Source organism: Seriola dumerili, unplaced genomic scaffold (genome assembly GCF_002260705.1).
Source record: "Seriola dumerili isolate Sdu_G_001 unplaced genomic scaffold, Sdu_1.0 BDQW01000219.1, whole genome shotgun sequence".
Taxonomy (NCBI): Eukaryota; Metazoa; Chordata; class Actinopteri; order Carangiformes; family Carangidae; genus Seriola; species Seriola dumerili.
The window spans coordinates 1,840,030-1,861,072 of NW_019174474.1; the positions used below are offsets into that span (position 1 = coordinate 1,840,030).

General features: G+C 40.9%; 1 protein-coding gene across 2 annotated transcripts in view; it reads left to right on the forward strand.

The window, feature by feature from the left end:
* Nucleotides 1-2,154: 2,154 nt before the first annotated feature.
* LOC111228606 (semaphorin-4B-like) overlaps nucleotides 2,155-21,043 on the forward strand; it is a 46,337-nt gene continuing 27,448 nt past the window's right edge. Inside the window, exon 1 of one of the 2 annotated variants that reach the window (XM_022754590.1) lies at nucleotides 2,155-2,197. The gene's annotated coding sequence lies outside the window, so the exon portion shown is untranslated. Of the gene's footprint in view, nucleotides 2,198-9,826; nucleotides 9,994-21,043 lie in introns of those variants that run through there. The other variant, XM_022754589.1, reaches the window with a different exon arrangement.

Consider the following 21,043-nt stretch of genomic DNA (forward strand, 5'->3'; position numbering starts at 1 on the left):
CTGTGTCTACCCATGTGAAAAAAATTTAAACGCCTCATTAGAATGGCTTCATTGTTAAAAACATGACCACAGTGGATGCATCAGATCTGGTCTTCATGAGAGTCTGTGGTTGCTTACTCTTAAGCCGGACTTATTGAGCTAATATTTGGCCAGAGCTACAATACAGATGAGTTTGATTTGCTTCATTGTTTACTGTGTTATTCACTTGAACACGGGGCTGTCTTGCTACAAAAAACAAATCTACATCTTCGTGTAACCCAGTTATAGTTCTTCCAAATTGTTTGGGCTGTGACAGATGTCACACTGCAGTCTGTTTACACAATGCATGACAGTCTGTTTAGTTTATCCACTGCTGTGCCACTGAATACATTTAACACTGCTGATGGCATTATTATCAGTATTATTCGTAATAATAATAATAACAACAAGTGGTTTCACAGTGATTACAATGAAGCTCAGGTTTAAACCATCCATCCATAACAAAAATATTTGGGTCCTCAGCTTGTTTCAGCCTGGCCACTTGGTAAGTCTGTGTTTGTTGGTTCTGCAAACAGCCACCCACAGGGAGTGATGCGAGGCTCAGATTGAAACAGGAAATGCACAATGTAAAACCAAAACAATAAGCTAAAAATTTGAGATGCAGAGATGGGTGATAATTGTCCACGATTTTGACACCGTGAGTGACCCCTTTTAAATTACTCAGAGGCAGCCTATTTAATGGAAATTACAGCTGACACAATAAAGCGATTAGTTGATCGGCAACGATTGTGATAGTTGATTTATTGTTTAAATTATTTTTAAAGCATAAATGTGTTCAAACATTCTCTGTTGCCTCTGATAGTATGCTACAAAATATTTTTGGGGTTTTGGACTGATGGCAGGACAAAACAAGTGATTTGCACATAATAGTGAAAATAATCTGCAGAAAAATCTATAATGAAAATAATTGTAAATTGTAGCCCTAATGTTTAAAACAAAACAGCATTTGCAGGTTTAACTGCTTTTTGTTTAAGACCACTTCCTCTAACTTCTGCATACGGTGTACATACTGCACTATTAGTCCAGATTAGACATGGGATCTTTACACTCTGCTAACAACAACTGGCTGTTATTCTTTGACTGAAGGTATATTGTTGCCAGCCTGGTTCATTAATGTGTGTCCTTTTGACCATGTAGATACTTGTGGGTGTGTGTTTGTATTTACTAGGAAGGTTTGAGATCATGTGGTCCTGACTGACCATTGTTGTCAGTGGCGGTGGTCTGTGGCGCACCAGTGTGAAACCGTGGTTAACATCATACCACTGGGAAAAGACATCGTTTACATCTGGCCCATTATGGTCGGACTCTGCCTACCAGTTGTGCTTGAAGCATCGGTATATTCACCCAGCAGTTTCTGACAAATCTGTTGTGACAGCCAAGTTTAAATATAATCACTGTGAGCAGATGTTAAGTCCTGACAATTGTACCTATCCACTCACAACTGCCGCAAGGAATCTCAGATGACCTTTTTCAGAGGTTGAATATCAGCATGCTTTGTGAGCACTGGTAAGCAAGCGCTGGTCACGCAATCGAATTACTACACAGAATAGACATTGTGTGGGCTGCCATGCACTGGACACACACACACACACACACACACACACACACAAACACACACACACAGTCTTTGCCCCAAAGGGATAAGCCACATTATAGTGTACATCATATTATATCCATTCTGACAACAAATCCCAGTGATGGTCCACAATAAAGTACAGTTGATCTAATTATTTCATAGGTCTGGCTCAAACCACTGAGGGCATTTTACAATTACCTGATCATAAATATTAAATTTGGACTTGTGCATGCACTGAAAAGAGCTCAGCAGTGACAGAGAGAGTGCTGCTACAAGGAGCACCTCCCTTCCTCCGTCCACTCCTCTCCCACCCTTCCACAGAGGCAGCCTATGATGTAATGTTCCTGCTGCTGATAGAGCAACCCCCTCTCTTGCTTTTTTATATTTTTTCCCCTCCCCTTCCGATTTGCTGCTGCTGCTGCTCTTGCTGGTGGTGATAGTGGATGCGTGCGTGCGGTGCCGGTTCAGCTGCATCCCTGGGCATCTCTCGGGATCCCTGCAGAGCTTCTTTTCCTCTGTCACCACTCGACCGAGAGCCACTCCTACTCAGCACTGCAAGACCTTGTCCTCTGCTGATAAAAGGTAATTGTTCTGGCTCATGACAAAAGAAATTCATTGTAAAAAAAAGAGAGGAAAAAGGGAGTAGAGAGAGGGAGGAGAGAGAGTAAAATAGGGAGTGATAGGCAGAAGGTTGACTGAGTGTCCAGTTAGCTGCTGAGTAAATTGGTCTGGTCGCTGAAAGCTTCTTGTCGCCACGGCACTGGATGCCATGGCAATTGCTCCCTCAGTGTGTGTGCATGTACTGTAGTATGGTGTTGGTTTCCATGGTAAAGATGAGACGGATCCCTGTGCTGGCTCAGAGGTAATTCAGCATGTGTCGCGGAAAGCTACAATTATGTATGAAGTGATTTCTCATCTTCTGTGCATGTTTTTTTATAGACATTACAGTAAAAGCTTTTTTTGTTTGTTTTTTTGTTCACTTATATGAGATTTTTAGAAAGATTATACCTCTGCTGTACTTTTTTATTTCCTTTTATATTAAAAAAAAAAAAAAAAAAGATTTACAGTGGATAATCATTTCTCCTACTTCCACGGAACATATGTCTCACTTTGATTCGTCTGCGCTACAAAAACTGGGCGTGTACAATGAAAGTCATGTAGCTGAGATGAATGATGCGGTGGGTGTTATCTGCATGCAGATTTTTTACTGCTTCAGAAATTAAGGGTGATTTACCTTGCGTTACGTAGACGCTGAGCCAAACACTTTTCCTCCTTCATCGCTGTCTTTTAATGGGATGTGTAGTTCTAGCACAGGACCACAGTGGGTTGGTTGTAAATGTACAGTAGGCGATTTTTCAGGAGTTGCTTAACCTTAACTCTGTCAGATGCTAAGTTAATATTTCATGTTTCGTCTGCCCCACATGTTGATGGCCTTATAACTAATTCATCCTCAGGATTTTCCCTGTGCTTGAGTCATCACTCATTTCCGCTTCCCTTTGTCTAATACTATCCATTCATCTCATCAGGTTATTTCCTTCAGCACTCAGTACATTAGTATACATTTCTCTTTTGTTGTAATCAGCTGGATGAACTAACGCATTTCCAAATCACATTCTCATTAGCCCTTTGGGATCAGGATATACTCTGGAGAAAGGTTCCTGCTTGGATAAAGTCAAGACAATCCATGTGGCTTCAAGGGTTATTTTCTGATTTCCCAATGGGGAAGGGGTCATGTTTACAGTGAAGGTAATCTGTCTTTCAGACTTGTCAGACACAGAGCATATTATCCCTGAGGCCATTATTCTTCTGTATTTGCTGAATAACGGGCTCTCAAGCCACAGTATGAATGTAAATAATACACAGCAGAAACTGAAAGCAATCTGTTCCACTTGCCATTTTCACCTTCGTCAGTGTCGCCTGAGAGACAAGTCGACGTCACTACGTCAGTGGAGTGTTGTAGTGGACTGAAAATACCCATTGGGTCAGATTTTTCAGTTCAGATGTTAAATGTGTGATGGAATCTAAAACAATTACAAACTGGCTTCTTTTCTCGGGTTGTCTACATAAATATTTTTGCTCATGTCTGTGTAACATAAATATGACATGTAAAGTGGTGAATTTGCTCTTTGATCAGCTTGGACCTTTTCAGCAGCGTTGGGCAATATGTTTAGGTATGTATTTGTTTATTATATATGTATATACATTGGGGTCCAAAAGACTGAGACAGTTGCAACTAACGTTTATTTTTAATAATGTGTGTCACAATTCCTAGAGCCAAAGGTGTCAAAAACTAAGAGATATTCAATTAACTATAATGTAAGACCAGAAAAATCACATGAGAAGCTCAAACCAGAGACTCTTTTGATTATCAAAAAGGTTATAAGATAATAAAAGTGATTATTCAACTGATTCTTGCAACATTGGGATATATTCAATTGAGAAACTGTATGTCACCTACCAATGAAAACCATCTTATCTACACTTTTGGTCATTTTGAATTCATTAGATAAACCTGAAACGTTTATGGGTTGAGAAAGTTCTCCTCCTTGTCGTGCTAAAAACCATTTAATTATCTGAAAGATGGACCGCCATAAAGCCGAAAACAGGGCTGTTTTCTTAACTCACGAAAAGTTGACATTATTGGAGATACATGGTTTTCACATGACCATGACGATAGATTAGATAAATAGATCTGTAAAGATATATACAGAATGTGTGTTTTTGGGGGATTATTCTGTGAGTTAAAAACAGAAAAATCTCTTATGTCTGACAAATTTCTATAACTTCATATATATTAAGTGGTATTGCCCACCCCTGTACTCTGACATGAGCTTTGAGAATCATATAGATGTTGTTGGACTAGTGAGTCTAAATTCCTTGCAGTGAGAAGGGGAAAATTGCTTGATTAAATGCCCCCTCTGTTGAATTGTGCAGGACATGGTGATTACTGTATGTGGGTGTGGGGGTGTGCATGTGTGGGGGAGGGGGTCCTGAGGTAGAAAATACAGGAAAGCTGAGCTGCTGCCACGGACATGGAGGGCCACCTGAGGAGCATCCGAGCTGTTCCTCTTGCTCTGTCTGTTGAATTTCGTGCAGGCTTTACTTGCTTTGGAGCCGTGCCATTGGCTCTGGTTTGACAAATTGTTAATCCAGTAAATAGTTTGGCAGTCAAAACTGCAAACTACAAACATATTTCTCTTTTTATCAAGGTAAAAAAAGGATTGCGGGAAAATGATCCATGTGCAGTGCAAACTCCTGAAAGAGAGCATGATATGAAAGTCACACATACAGTGTGATGATTTAGTGGACATGTGACTGGTAATGCTGGGAACTCCAGTAGCGGTTTCAGACAAGTGACTAATAGATAGGATGGTGACATAGAGAAAATGAGCATGTATGCAACAGTCTAATGAAAGGACCAGCAGTGAGTCACGTAGATGGCTGAAAAGCTCTCACACACACACCCTAGGGATTGTTCACTGGCATCACCTCCCTGCCAGAGGGCACTCATCCCACAAACCGTCTCTGCTGGAGAGCTACGGCGTCAGAGGTGTTGGAGTAATGCCTTTGGTTGTCATGCAGAGCCATCACAGCTCCATTTTTTTTTTTTTTCTTTTTTTTTTTGCCAAACAGACAAAGCACAAGATGAAAAGTCCCAACCTCCCACATACACCAGACCATCTGAGAAGAGCGTGATTGATCATATGCTAGGTATATTACACACCATCCTATGTGCTGAACCAGTTAAAACTCAATGCCAGAATGAGTCACTCACCTCAGTTGTGGGTCACACTGTGCCATCTCAGCTGGTGCTTTTCCGGACAGCTCATTCACCTTTACTCCAAATAGGAAAGCTTATAATTGTGTCCCATTGAGTTTAAAATGAGGTCTTTGTTCAAAAGAATTATAAAACAAACCGTGATTTAATTCAGATTTAAAGTAGGGCTGCAAGTAATGATTATTTTCATTAGCAAGTCATTTCCCAGTTACAGTATCTCCCTGACCACTTTATTTATCACTTTGTTTATAAAATGTCAGGAAATGGTGAAAAATTCCCATGACAATTTCTTAAACTGAAGGTGATGCCCTCCATTGTCTGGATTTGACCGACTGTCTCTCCAAAACCTAAAAGATTTTTAGTTTACCATCACGTAAGCCAAAGTAAAGCAACAAATCCTCACAATCAAGAAGCTGGAATGAAGACCTGTTTTGTATATTTTCTTGAAAATTTACATAAACGATGAATTGATTATCAAAATTTGTCTGTCTATCGACTAATAACCTGTAGTTTAAAGCTGTAGTTTAAAGATAATCCAAGATGGTTAAGGTCCCCCAAAGGGTAAAATAGGCAAAAACAAATGTTAGATATTTGTGACTTTTATCACAAGCAGTGGCTCGACAGTGGGTCAGTCATTACAAACTTATTCTTTACATCCAAACCTCACAAAACTTCATTTTGAATTCAAGTGCAGAACCCAGTGTTTCCAAAGGTACTAAATATGTCAGGCTGAATGACGGTGAAATAAGAATAGAATAGAATAGAATATTTTTAATGGATAATAGACAGAGGGTGTTGGGTTTGAATCCAAAAAAGTAACAGTGTGTATTACAGATGGAGAAAGCGAGTGTTCTAGTGTGAAAATTTAAATCTGTCATCAAAGGAGAAAAAGGTGGCAGCCGACTGAAGCTTCTCTGTTTCTCTCAGTGTAAATATCATATAGATTTCATGAAGAGTTGGAACAAGCTGATACTGTCAGACAGTGTGGTATGAGATGATTTTAACAACCTTTAAGCTACTTGAGAGGATAAACTGTACCCTACTTCCATCCCATGTACAAATAATGACACTTCAGCCTCGGTTTTTTACAGTGACCTGGTTTTACGTTTAGACTGGGGCTGAAAAATCAGGCCAAAGGGTAACTGTAAGTGGTGTGTGGACAAAGAAAGGCCTTAACGCCTTAGTTGTGACTCTGGTCGCTGTTTTGCTTTAGAACTCATTTAGTTTGTTTACTGGGATTTTCCCTTTAGCTGCTAGCACTGAACAGATGCTTGAAATAAGTGTTGACCATGACCCTGCCGTTACTACGCAACTACTGACAACCTGTAAGATGCACAGCAGTGTTTTCTGCTAAAAGGTGAAATATTTTTCACTTCTTGTTCACAGTCAATTTAGAACTGTAAAGGTCTCAGTGGTGTTGTGCTATCCTCTTAGTGTAAAAAATAAGAAAGAGGTTGGTCCTCCAGAGGGAAGCACTTTACTCTCATGAGGCCATAGGTAGCCTCGGCAGCCTCGGCAGAGAAAGGCAGAGAGCATGTTAACTTCAAATGTGAAGTTTCTTTTATACTGCTCTTATGATATATAGCAGCTAAGATAAAGGCAAACAAGAAAGAGGAAGTGAACAAAGTTGGTTGTCATCTGACACATGCATCACAAAATTACAGCGCTTCAACACATTGGACAGTGTTGTGTTAACAAACACATCCCTGCAGTAAAACTGAGATTCATCTCCATGACACAGTCAAACAGTGTAACCCCTGAATGTCGAGGTGATAACATGAAGCTGAGAGTTCGGTCCCAGGGTCGCTCAGTTGTCTTCAGCGCTCCTGTCAGCCTCCGTGACTCTTAAGTAGCCTACTGCTGCTATCTGGCGGGTTTCCATTAAGCTAATATGTGAAACATGAGGGCTTATCGCGGCGCTGTAATTCCTCGATTGTTATTCATTCATATAGATTGACCTGTCAGCACTTCTGCCAGCTGTGTGTGAAGCATGCTGAGAAGAAGGATCAAACTTACATTTTCATGCGGTCCACTGGAATCACAGAAGCTCATAGTCACTTTTTGAGAAAATCTAATCATCAAATTTAAAATTTGTTGCACCATTCATTCCTTATACACAGTCTATTGATCATCTTGTGACTTATAGATCCCCATGGATTTTAAACACACAACACATTTTTTTCAAATCACTTTTTACAAATACCATTTTTAGTTCTAGATGATACCAAAGTTTACAAGAGAAATACAAATTACCATTAATAAAAAAACATATATTAGAAACATTTTCACAATATTCTACGATCTTTAAGAGGCACCCATCAATGGGTGCAAGGGTTGTATTTCATTTTCCAGTAAAAAGCAACAAATTCTGTACATGTTCAGTGTATGGGTGATATCCAGCCATCTACTAAATATCCCATTCTCACCAAAAACCTAATGTGCAGTAATTTTCGACCGTTACCAACCACTGAGTATTTCTGAGTTTTCTAATTGTAACTGGTGGGGTGCACTTTGTGTAGTAGTCACACAGAGTGGAGGCAATGAAAAGAGACATTTTGAGAACAGCCACATTAACAGGGTCACAAGCAATGAAAAAGGCCAGTCTTCCTCTGTTTGACTGGTCTGAGCCACGTGTTTAGACGTCTGCTGGCGGCGTCCTTTATATTCTATGGATTGTTTACAAAAGGTCGCCTGCATGGCAGTGGCAGGTGGTCCAACTCAACAAGAGGTGAGTTACCAGTCCAGTAAGGGGGGGGGGTGTATGACTGACATAAGCTGTAAATAAGACATCCAGTGAGTATCCTAGCTGTGGCCTAAGTACGTCTCAGGTGACCACGTGGAATCTTGACTCTGCACAGAAACACTGAGCTGACATTCAGAATCCCAACACCTCAAACTTGGCATCGCGTCTCCCTCCTTAGCTGTTGCCTAAAATGTATAATTAGCATCTGCTATTTTAGAAACAGGCGTCCCCGTCTCAACACCCCGCTATCTTACACTTCTCTCTATTTACCCTGGAAATATTTTTGGAGAAGGCATGTGAAGTTATTTGGTAACACTTCGCTTTAACTTAAAGGACTTTCAAAATACTTTGGTGAACATTCATTGGCATATCATCAAACATCTACACACACCACACTTTCCTATTCAAATGAATGGGAAAGTGTGTCTAAACTTTTGACTGGTACTGTACAATTGCTTCTCTTCCTACAATCATATTAGAACACATTCATATGACATGTTGGAGGTTTATTAACAACTTGAGATAGTTTTATTATACATTTTATTGAGATTTAAATAAATCCAAGCTCTGTTTATAAAACATAAAGGGCAGTATGTGGTTCACTAGAGCTGAGTGTCCCCATTACAATTCATGAAATGGCCTCTTCTGAGACTTTGCTGCATCACTTCTGTTGCACTTTCAGTGTCATGGCCTGAAAACTTCGTCCTTGCCGGTGTTGTGTGAATTATTTTAGAACTGCTTTGTGGCAGAACACCATACATCGGCTCTCAGCATTTTCTTCACGTGCCTTTGATGAATTCTGAATCCAGATCTCAGCAAGATATGACATTGGCCATTACACTATATCATAGCGCAAGCCATATTTTGTAGATTGTATCATTAAGTTAATTTGACATTGTCTGGAGAAATACATGCGTTTAAGATTGTTGCATCTGTGTTGATTTAGAACAGATAGATTTGGGTTATCTTCCGGTAGCTTGAAGTTACTGGTAATTGCAATCATTAAAGGCAGTCTTTATATGGGTGCAAGCAGCTGGCTGAGAGGCTAACATCTGCAGTCCATAACAAGGGAACCAACTCCCAGGAGAGCTTAAAAAAAAAAAAAAAGCTCCAAGGCTACATTCAGTGCAATTAGGCCTCTGTCTCATTTAATGGCCGCTCACATAAATTCAGCCACATCATGGTACACTGCATAAATGTTTTCCTTGTGTAACTTTAGTATATTGCTTTTGAATGAGGAGGCAGTAATTTCCCAAAAAGTGGACAGTCAACAGTCTTGTGACCAGAAAATCACAGGACACATTGGAGTTTTTTTTTTTCCTGCACAGGTTCAAATCCAGCAAATAACATACAGATACTTCTGTAAAACACTCGGCCTTTATCGCTCCTCTGCCATTAGCCCTCTCTAATAGTTTCCTAATTATACTGAGTAAAACGGTCTTCGAGATGTAATAATAGATCTGCTCCTAAAAAATACTAAAGTATGTAACATTTACATCAGCACCTTTAAGTAAAACATGAGTCAAGATCATCCTGTAGCAGTGTACCTCCCTTCTACTCCCTCATGTCTCCCTCCCTTTTCTCTCTCTCTCTCCCTCTCTGACAGTGTGTGATGGGAGGAGCTCCAGTGTGTTGAGTGGCCAGAGGCAGGCTGTAGTACGACACTGTGTCAGAGAGAGGGAGTGTGTGGACCTGCGGACACGGAGCTGTCATCTACTAGTGCGTTAAAACTCTGTTGTTTGTGTGGATTTTCTTCTGACACTTCCTGGGGGAGGAATCTATCTGTCTGTGACACCTAAAGGAAACCTTTTTTAGATCTGAAGGAAGTTTTTGTGCCACAGCTGAGTGGGACAGAGCGTAAGTACAGCTCTTATACAGATTATACCCTTGTGTTCATTAACCGTGTGGTGCTTCATGAATCATTGATGTGAATACGCTGCAGTTCTGGTTACCTATTGATATGATGCCAGGAATAACCTGTTATTTCCCTGTTAGAGAATTATAAACTTTTTATGACTGAGCCTGTGCAGAGTTTGTTGTTAGGTTCTCTCTTTTAAAGGGAAAAGTGGGTGTGAGCTGACACGAAACAGCCCTCCTCCCTCCCCAGTAGGTCTTTATCGCAAGGTGATAGCAGGGCAAGGGGGTCATTAAAGACCTAGTCTGAGTGCAAGCTTGTGTGTGTGTGTGTGTGTGTGTGTGTGTGTGTGTGTGTGTGTTGTGGTGTGTGTGTGTGGTGTGTGCGGTGTGTGTGGTGCGTGTGTGTGCGTGTGCGTGCGTGTGCGTGCGTGTGTGTGTAGGAGCTACCCTTGCATTAAGAGATGTTGGACTTATTTTCTTTGAAAACACAGTTATTTACCTGGGTGTGTTTGTATTTTAAGGCTTGCTGGCTTGCGTGTGAGTGTCTCTAGTAATGCTGGAAAAAACAGGGGATGGCTCTGACTCTTTACGCGGAGGCACAACTCATGAGCAGTGAGCCTGTGACTGGGTGTGGGGCCTCTTTTCCACTGATAGGAGTTAGTGAATGTGGCAGCCAGTGCACACACATCCTCAACCCAGCCTGCAAACTTTGCGTGAACCCAGAGGAGTTTGGAAAAGCCGATGGGCGAGAACCAGAACATAAATATCAACACAAAGTCTTAAATGTCTTGGTGTGTTTGGCTGTGATAGTTGTGAGTGAGCACGCTCAAATAGCTGAGGAGTTTTTGTGTTATGACACTGGTTAGGGGTTCGTGATGTGATTGCTGGCAGCTACAACACAGGGAGCATCAGGTGTTATTGTGTGAAACTCAAATCTCTCACCCACATGCTGCTGGCAGCACAGTTGAGACTAATGCCAAATGGTTAGACATGTGGGGGGTAGTTAATGGATAGGAACCATAAATGGAAAAGATTGTCAAAAGTCAATGAGGAGGTCAACCTAAGATTTTTATTTACTCTTCATGCTTGCTTTTGAGTGTGCACTGCCAAGTACCTTTTACTTGAAAAGCTCTCACTCTTTCTCTACTGTGTCATAAGAGTTTGACAAAGCAAAAAAAATAGTTTGCTGGGAATTACATCTGATACAGTTTCAGAAAAACCTCTTGCATTGCTTTACTCCCTCTCCCTCAGTAAAAAAAACTGAATCTATGAATATTAAAGTATTGCTCATTTCAGAATATTAACCACTAGACTTAATCCAACATGCGTCCAGCTTCATTGTAAAGTCAAAACATGTCTCAATGTATGTGCACTGGAGGCTTCAAGTTTCCACATGTATAAATTGCATGCTGGACCACAACTGGCTTCCAGATCAGTTGTGACATCACAAACTAATGCTTATATTTACACATCTTAAACTCTGATTTAATGTAAACACAGAGAGACTTGCTCCCTTCAGCTAATGAATTTAAAAACAACCTTGTCAAACTCTGCAAATGTTTATTATTCTGCATAATGATGGTCAAACATCCAAGTAAAGAAACAAAACAGCGAAAACACATTTTGGAGCGGAGGGGGACTGTAACTTTATTACGTCCTTTCAGTTTCAGCATCAGCATCACTGGCATCTTATATGGCCCCAGGACAGCTTGATATTTCTCTCAAAAGCCAGTCCATCTGAGTCTGTCTAGTATGTACTAACAAGGCAGCTGGACATGAGAGATAACCCTCCCAACCAAGCTCTCACACGGACACAGATCCTCAAATGATCCACAAACACCCAGCGGTACTGGAATAAATGGGAGGTTTCAGGAATTTTTGAGAATGGCTGATTATTCCACAAGAGGGTGGAATATAATCAGCTGTGCTCTCTAATTTGTGACAGAGAGTTTTTGTTTTATACAGCCTCGTATATGGAGATTCATCTGTCTGCCATAGGAGAAAAGCCTGTCTGTGCTGACCTTGGTCTGCTGTTTTCTTTTGGTTTGATCCACAAAGAAAACAGCTGGCAGTTGCATTCTAGATACCGGCGGCCTTGACAATGAACCGCCTGTATGATGCTGTCAGAAAAGCTTTGGCTCGTTGGTAAAGCATGGTGCCTGTTATATCAATACCTCAAATCCAGACCTCTCCACAAAGATATATTTTATAACATGGTGATAGTTACTTGCAGTGAACGCCTACAATATCACTGTTGCGAAGTTTGACTGGGACGCGGGAGCATTCCTTTGCAGACTGAACATTTATTTGATGTGCAGGGCTGTTCTACATTAAGGCTGCTGAAAGGAATATAAGCGAAAGGATAAAATTATGCTTCTGTGTCGTGAAGCAGCTCAAAACAGGGAGCAACCTGTTGCAGATTACTAAATCTGTTCAGAGGAGGGAAGACAAAGAAAAAATAAATCACACTGCATCACACTGTTTTATCACAGCTTAATCCCCTATGCTGTTCCCATATGCACACGTTTCCATTTTGTCAGCATATCCCAAGGGCATTTTCTCAGCATTAGGCTACTCTGATCCTTCTTCTTCATCCGTTTATATAGTCAGGTCGACTCTCTCCCTGTCTTTCTGTGTTTGTGTGTTTGAAAGAGAGAGAGGGAAAGATTTTCCCCACTGATCTGATTTTTTTTTTTTTTTTTTTTTTTTTTTTTTTACTGTTTTCCACTCAAAACAAATTTTGTTAGATTTCACACCTATAACACAAGTTTAAACAAAGCATGCGTGCAGTTACAGGCTAAATGCATGGCCCGGAGTTAGATCACAGTTCGGATCATATGGTTCTTTCTTTCACGAAATTCAAGATATGTTTTTAAACTTCAGCCAAAATATTGTGTGCTGTCTTCTAAGACAAGAGCTATGCTTACTGCAGTAACACAACATAGACCAAATAAAAACAGCTGGTCCTAAAATACAGTGTTGGCTCCCTTAATTACTCTGCAGAACAGAAAAATGATACAGATAGAGGGTTTTTGGTTTGGAGAGTTTCTGTGGAGACCTGCTCACCATATTAAGTTGCGATCAAACTGGTACATTTGCAAAATAAAGAACAGAAAGGTATTTTTTTTTAATTGTGGCTTTAGATGGACTTTAAATTTTAGGATGGTTTTGAGTGATGCTGGAGAAAGCTTTTTTGTTTCTTTGACTAAACAATCTCACCACAAAGTCTTGTCCTGGAGCTTTCAAACATAAAACATGATCTTTGAGTTTGCCCAGTCGTCATGGAATCATAGATTATCAAATATCTCTGTTTTTCTGACTTTAAGGCACTTTACGGAATTTGCAACCACAAGTTAATTTATGACCTTGAAAAAAGTAGTTGACAAAATAAGCTCACCAGAAACATTTAGTAGCTGTTTTGGACCTTTCAATCATATCACATGATCCTCAGGTCTTGTGATTTGATCCTGCTTCCTTTATGAAGTCTGTTTGTGTTGACTAAAGTGAGTGAGAAAGGGGTTAATAGCTGAGGAAGAGGAGGGGTGGGCTGTGGAGTGGCCAACCACTTGTAATCTAAAGGTTAAACACAGGCCTTCAGGGAGTCCTATTACTGTGTACTCACTGATGGGAACTCTGCAAACATGCATTCTGAGAGCACAGCAGGCTCCTCTGTTTATTCCCAGTCCAGCACTGTGCCACGATGTGGGAAATGACTGTGGACATGGAACGTGGCCAGATCCCTGTATTCGCTGCAGTGTATAGAGAGCTGCAGATCTGCCTTTTAACCCGTATGAAACATGCACCAAGACACATCACGTATGTATGAGGAACTCTGGGGGCCTCGCCATGTTCACCCAGTGCCTTATTTTAATCGTACACAACCCTGTGAAACTGCTCTGGGAGACCATGCGGAGTATGTTCACACGTATGCCAGCGTTTCATATGTGCTGGTGTGAGAATGGCGAAATTGCCTTTTCAGGGTGTGTTTCCTTCACCCTTCACCGCACACCTGTTCCCCTCGCATGTTACATGTTTAATAATAAAGTTCTATTTTAATCCTCAAAGCTATGTGTACATCTACACTCCTGACACTGGAGCTAAGGGGTGACTGTGAGGCGTCACATACAGCAAACGTGCATCAGGTTGTTAGCGGTCGTATATGTTTGTGCGCTTCCTGACATGAGTATGAGAGTAGGCCTGATTAATGGAATCAGCCTCCAACCGAGCCTTGTTTAGCAGACTGTCCCTCCCCCGCCGCTGTGATTTGATATCTCTGAGCGTTCCAGGTTGTGCCCTTTACTCTGGTAATGGTGCCGCTGACCCTTTCAGACATTCCTGCCGTAACTCTCTGATCACAGGCGTCTAATTGCCTCACTGTAAACAAGCTTTACTTTTTTTTAATATTAATATACAGTACCCTTCTTTAAGTAGGGCGCAGTAAGATATTTATGCTTGTGGTCGGTTCATCTGATTTATTGATGATGCACATCACTGGTTTATAAGCACACTTTTCATTCTTCTGAATGACAGACAAAGTTATTCTACTCTAACCTTGGTGTTCCTCAGTCATTCATCCTTTCCTGAAAGTTATGAATGAGAAATTTGCAAAGGAGGATGACAGAGAGGAGAAGTGATGCTGGTATTTAGTCATTTCATGCTCCACTAAGAACCATAAACAGTGCAGGGGGTGGGGGGGTGAGTGTGCACCTTTTATTCCTCACGAACACTCCTCACTTTAATGGTCTGGAAGCGTGTAATGCAGCCTGCTCTGTTTTCTGCTTGGTGTCCCCCTCTCGTGTGTGTGATTTAGCCCAGAGCTCGAATGTTATACACTTGTCTTTAGGGCAAAGGGTCAGGATACTACAGAATCTGACGTGCCTGACAGGTTGCCCAACAGTGTCTGAAACTCCCCTCCGCCCCACGCCTCTCTGGTGTTGGAACGGTGTAACTCTCTGAAACCAACTATCTGACAATTAAACCCACTTCATGCAGCGATTGGTCAGTTGTGCTGAGGGGTTTGAACTTCTCTCTCACCTGTGCACAAACTAACGTAACATCACAAATACCTTTGAGGAGAGATTGGCGCACGGCACCATTCCCCATTCATACGATTGTTGTGTCTCTTTCTCGTAGCATTCGAGCCTGGCAGCTAGAAAAAGCCTTCTGCCTTCAGATATGGTCGGACAAAACACATCGCACAAGCTAGTTTGTAACGAGCATACCGCAGCCTTGACATCCAAGATGTTTGCACAGTAGTAGCAAAATGATACTATTTTCTTTTTAAAATCTTGTACAGACAGATGCCTTTTTTTTTTGGCACAGTAACATAATCTCTTTCCCTCAGTGCTTTATGCCTCTAGTCCGAGAGATGGAAATAGAGATAGAGGAAGGGGGTTAAATGGAACAGAGACCACAGGACAGCAGCAGACTAAAAGCTTCCTGTGGCAGAACAGAGTATAAGCCAGACCTGGCAGACAGGCTGGCAGGGCAGATGTTTTAGGTGAGAGGCACAGTAGATAGCGCCGTCTGAATAATTCATCAGATTGGATTGAAGATGTGATATATAAAGACACTGCACACAAGCCATCTTATGGCCTCTTTCAGCACTTTTTGTGCAGTGTGAGTGGCTGCAGGGCTCAGATCCCCCTGCAGTTCTGCTTTCTTTCTGGCAGTTATCCACCAGAGTCTGGGCAGTCGAGGAGACAGTTATAGATGTGCTGGCTCTGGGTCTAGCGAGGCCTCCAGACATCTGGAGGGGATGAAGCTGTTCAGCATGCAGGTGCAGTTTAAGCTCACAGGAACTAACACTGTTGATGCTTTTTTTTCCTTTCCTGATATGACTATTTTTTTCTGCTGTGGTCAGTGGGTCTTACTGGCTTAGGTGACAGAGAATCAGTAAATGCTTCCGAGTAACACAGGATACATGTTATCTTGTCTACTTTGACAGGGATATGTGCTGTATACGACAGTACTTTTTTCTGTTGTTGTTGTTGTTGTTGTTGTGTCTGTGAAGATTCTCAGTTTTCCAGGTCATGGTTATCCAAGAAGGGTTGAATCAGGGGCAGCTGGACTTGGTTGTTTTCTGTGAGTAGTCAGCCCTTGTTCAGTCAAGGGGTTATTTCTCTGCAGAAATACCCAGAAGTTTCCCTCCAAGTGATACTCATTATTTCTTGGCGAGACACAACACTCTTGGTAATCTTACCGTCTTTCAGTTTGTTAAACAATACTACATAAAGCTTACTTTGTGAAATAGCATCATATTCAAATTTGCTGCCGATAAAGAGAAATGTATTCTGCTCTGAATTCCGGCTGCTCTGTTTGTCTGCTTCTCCTTATGTCGAGCAAGTGATAGAAGCAAAACAACCCTATTTATGTTGTTCCTGCTCATGGATCAAATCACTGACCTTACATCTTATAGTTTATAAATAATGTGATGAATCACTTGCTTTCCCCATGGTAACATCAGAGCACAGAGTAAGCTGCAGAACAGCCTCTTGGGCTTGCTTAAGTAGAGTAGATGTTTGGTAACATGAGACTTGAATGTTTTCTTGAACCACTTATTCACTTTTTTATACTGATGTTAGTAACCCTAAATGAGACTGACATTTTCTTGTTTACAAGGAATATGCCTCACCCTTTTTGTTAACAGAGTTTTTTTCTTCCACCCACAGCTCAGTCTGAAAGTGAAAGAGATTCTCATTAACTGTAGCATTTCATAATTTTGTACTTTTACCATTTTGTCCATGTGGTTGCAACACAGTTGACCAGCCCTTACCTTACTTAGTTGTGAAAGAAGGTGAAGATGTCTTAGGACGTGTTACGTGCTCTGATATCTCAGGGAAGAGGCTCAGCTTTCTAGTAACAGATCATTTCACCTCCATCTCTCCATGACATCAGCTCCCTCCTACACGCATCCAGCTGTGGGGGCCAGGGTGCTGTATGGACGTGTCAGGACTCTGATTTCATCTCAGACGCACACTAGTGTGGGTTTTCACCACAAACAAAGAGGTACATGAACTTCAAGGGTCCTTTTTAAGTTCAAAACGCCATTCTACCTTGACTAACTGGTGGCAGCAGTTTGGCTTACAGACAGCTTGTCAAGAAGTGTGGTGCAATTTTGGTAAATTGTTAGTCTTTGTTATAATTTTTTCAAACATTTAACTTATCAAGAATGAACTAATTTATACCATCTGCACAGTGATTAACAAATCATATGATATAGGATATCTGCCTGTATACCTGCAGCCAAGCACACTGAACTCTGTCATCTGATAGGTTGCTAATCCCCTTATTATGCTTGTCTGACTAAATAGAGCAGTCAGTCAGCCATTAAATCATCTAGCCTAGGGTTCAGCGTGGGCCCCATAATTTTGCTCTGTGCTAGGCCGTGTACAGTGAGACTGAAAGGGAATAAGGGCGCAGGGAAAAATGCGAAGTATAAACATGTAAAATTAGACCTAAGCTGAGCAATGCTAACTTGACAAATTTGCCCTCGAGGGACTGCATTAGCATGGCCCATAGGGTGATACTCTTGAGTGACAAGAACTCATCTCCCCCATATGGCTTACCAAATACGCTGCCCTCATAGGTCAAATCTGGTCGTCTAGGATGTTGGATGTCAATGACTGGAATTTACCCCAAATATCAGGGTGCTAAAGGATTCACAAGATGGCTTGGATGGCTGGGATACCAAGACCTAAGTGACTCCTGAGGACTTGGAATGAGGAATGTGCAGCCTACTATTGATCTTTACTAAGTGAGGTCACTGCATGTGGGGGGCAGCTGCCCCACTCTCAGACCGCACATAAAGGGGACAGCCTCCCCCCACAAAGATATTTTAATGTGGTCTATCTGCCAAATAGAGGGGTCAAATATAGAGGATTTGACTGGTGCTTGATATCAACTTTTAAGACGTGTTTTAGCCAGAGATGAGAAGCAGATACACTGGTACAACCGCAGGCATAACAAAGCTGAGTGTCTACAACATGTTTGTTGCCTCGGGATCAGTTGTTTACCATTTGTGTACTTTATCTCTTGAACTTGATTTAGAGAGTATCAGACAGCCAGTCTTTGCATTGTTAACAGACTCTCAAACGTGTTCACAGAGGACTACATACCAACTGCATCCCTCCTTGTCTTTTATCTTACTGAGTAGAATGTGACTATAAAGGAGAAATCTACTACATTTAATAGCATTTTAAGAGTTGTGAAAACTTGAATGAAATTTGAGAAGTATGTAAATTAAAGTAAAGTAAATTTCAAACCAAGAGTGTATTAATATTTATAAGTAACACAAACAAGGTGTATGAATTTCACTTTGCTCCTTTTAGTCTGGCATGGCTTGCTTGAGCTCAAAACATCGTAAATCGGAACTACTTTGCACACAACTGGATTAGCCTTTAAGCAGTTCTCGCAGGGGTCATTTTAAATTGGCTGTTGATTGAAGAGTGAACATGAACCTGATTACAACTGCTTGGTTGAACGCAGCACTCCCTGGGCTGTCATTGATCTTTAAGGTTAAACAACATGACAGCTGCTCTGGAAACTTCTCATTTTTTTCTTAATTATCTTCATATAATATACAGTATTGTGTTTCACGGTGTTTCACTTGTACATGTAACACCTTGTTTAAGTAGCCGTTCACAATGTTTAAGTGGTTTCAAGAGGCAGTTAAATACATCATCAGCAATATGTAAACCACTCCCCATAGTTCTCCCCATGGTCATATCTAATATTGAAAAATTGAGCCCTGGAAATTAAACCTACTTTTGTGAGGCTTAGCAAGATCACTTGCAGTGTAGAAACAATGTGTTCATTAATTGGTTAGTCATTAGACAGAGAGTTAGTCGATTACACTTTACCAAGTGTATAGTTAGCAAATTGAGAAGCGGATCAGTCCCTGTATAGAAAGCAGTGAAGTCGATGTGTGAGACCTCAAGCAGCGTATGACCTACTGGTCCGATCCCGAGGGTTACGATGTGCTTCGTAGACTCAGGAAAAACTCTCTGGTTGTGTTGAAGGTGTGTCTGTGGTTTGTGTCGTTGATGAGCATGTGGAGAAGTGGACCTTCTGAGCCTTTTATCGGTCTCTCACAGTGATGGATGTGTTCAGCTCTTTGCCCAATGGCCTATAGCCTGAGCTTCTGTCTAAGCCTCTAAGCTACTGGAATGCGTGCAGCTCCGTGCTGTGGACATCAAGGGAGAACAGCCATGCCGCTTTGTTTACAGCCTTTCATGGATGCCACACCAGCCTAATCAATTTCAGAGAGGATAAATATTTCAATGCACTGTTGGTGATTGAATGGTCCATGAATTTACATGGGCAGCAAATATTAATGCAGCATGTTATTTCTTTTTCCTGTTTAACTGTCCATAAGATAGAGTTCGTGTTTATGATGAAATGCTCTAAGATCCACTTGGCTGCTGGAGCTTTTCATATCCCACAGACTTACTCGGCAAAGTGTAATGTTGTTTTTTATTTAATTGTTATTAAATCAGAAGTCATATTTTGTGTTTCAAAAATCCTCACATACTGCAAAGTGATTAATTTCTGTTTCAGAAGCTTCAGTTGTTGTTCATTTAAGCACACACTAATTATACAATAATTTTAGTGTTTAATATTTACACATTAACATATTCATATTTGCATTTAAACAACATCCTCAGCATACTATAGTTATGCATGTGTTTTAACAAATCAAGCAAGTGAGGGTAAACAAGAACAGGCAAGATAAAGCACCTGAAGTCAATGCCGTGTTATCAGCACTTGCCCTATCAGGGTCAATATTTCACTCCTGTAAGTGCAGACAGAAGTATATGGCAAACAAGTGTAGACATCATCTAGAATGGGAGTGAGTGTTTCAACAGGCCTGACCTACTTACAGCAGCCAGGGCTGAAACTGCTCCTTACCTGTGTCTAGCAGACGCCAGCACCCCTCATAAAAACACAGGCCCTGAATATCTAAAACAGTGCAGTGAACAATATAATACTGTATATTTTTACGTCTCTCATAAAAAGGTCCTTGACGAATTCGCTGCTTTTGCTGGACTGTGCTGCATATGGTCACACTTTCTTTGGCTGTTCCAAACTGTTACACAAGTTAATATCAAGTGACTTCTGTATGTGACACCAAAGCCCTTGCTAAGTTTCCACTGATGGCACATACTGTCTGAAAAGCAGAAAGTATCTGTGCAGTAACTGAGTTGCAGAAGGATTATACCCAGACTTTATCTGAGGACCAAGACTGAGGTTAGTGCTGGTCAACAGTTTTCTGAATTTCACTCTTAAAAAGCTATTTTCTGTTATTTAATAATTTAGTATCAACTCTGGACTTTAAAAACAAAAAAATGCTACCTTGTATATATTATAAAAGTTTCTTTCTTGAAGGACAGAGTACAGTCAGTGAACCTGTTATGCACTCTTAAAGCCGTGGCACGTGTGTGTAATAGGAAAGAGAAATGGAAAGATTTGTTCCATACTGTAATTTTATTGTGAGGCTTCATATGTGCATCTCATCACTACCCATCGTAAATGTAGTATTAGTTTTCAGCATAGGACTTTGACATTGGAAAGCCCGCAAGAATGTCACCCTCATCCTAATCCTGCATTATCGTGTCGAGAGCAGAGAGACTCTGTTGAGTTCTGCTAATGTAGGTGATTTGAATTTTCCAGCAGCAATGAGATAATGAGAGTGTGAGAGATTTAACCTGCATCAATTTAAAGGGGATATGAGATTCACCAACAAATAGTGCTGCACTTCTTTTTACATGTACTTGGATGGAGATTAGGAAAATAAATACATTTACTAATGCCCAAACTATGCTGTTTAACAAGTCTCTGGATACAAACTGCAACGAGAAGATGGAGCCACAACCTTCGAACCTCAGCTTATATATCGGTCAAATATTGTTAGTAAATACAAATCCAAAAGTAATTAAAAAGATTCAAGCACTAGCATTGCTTAAAGAGCACTTGTGTTCATCCTTTTATAACCATTATTTATTGTGGTATAAATATTTATTATAGAAGAAACAATAGTATAAACAATTGT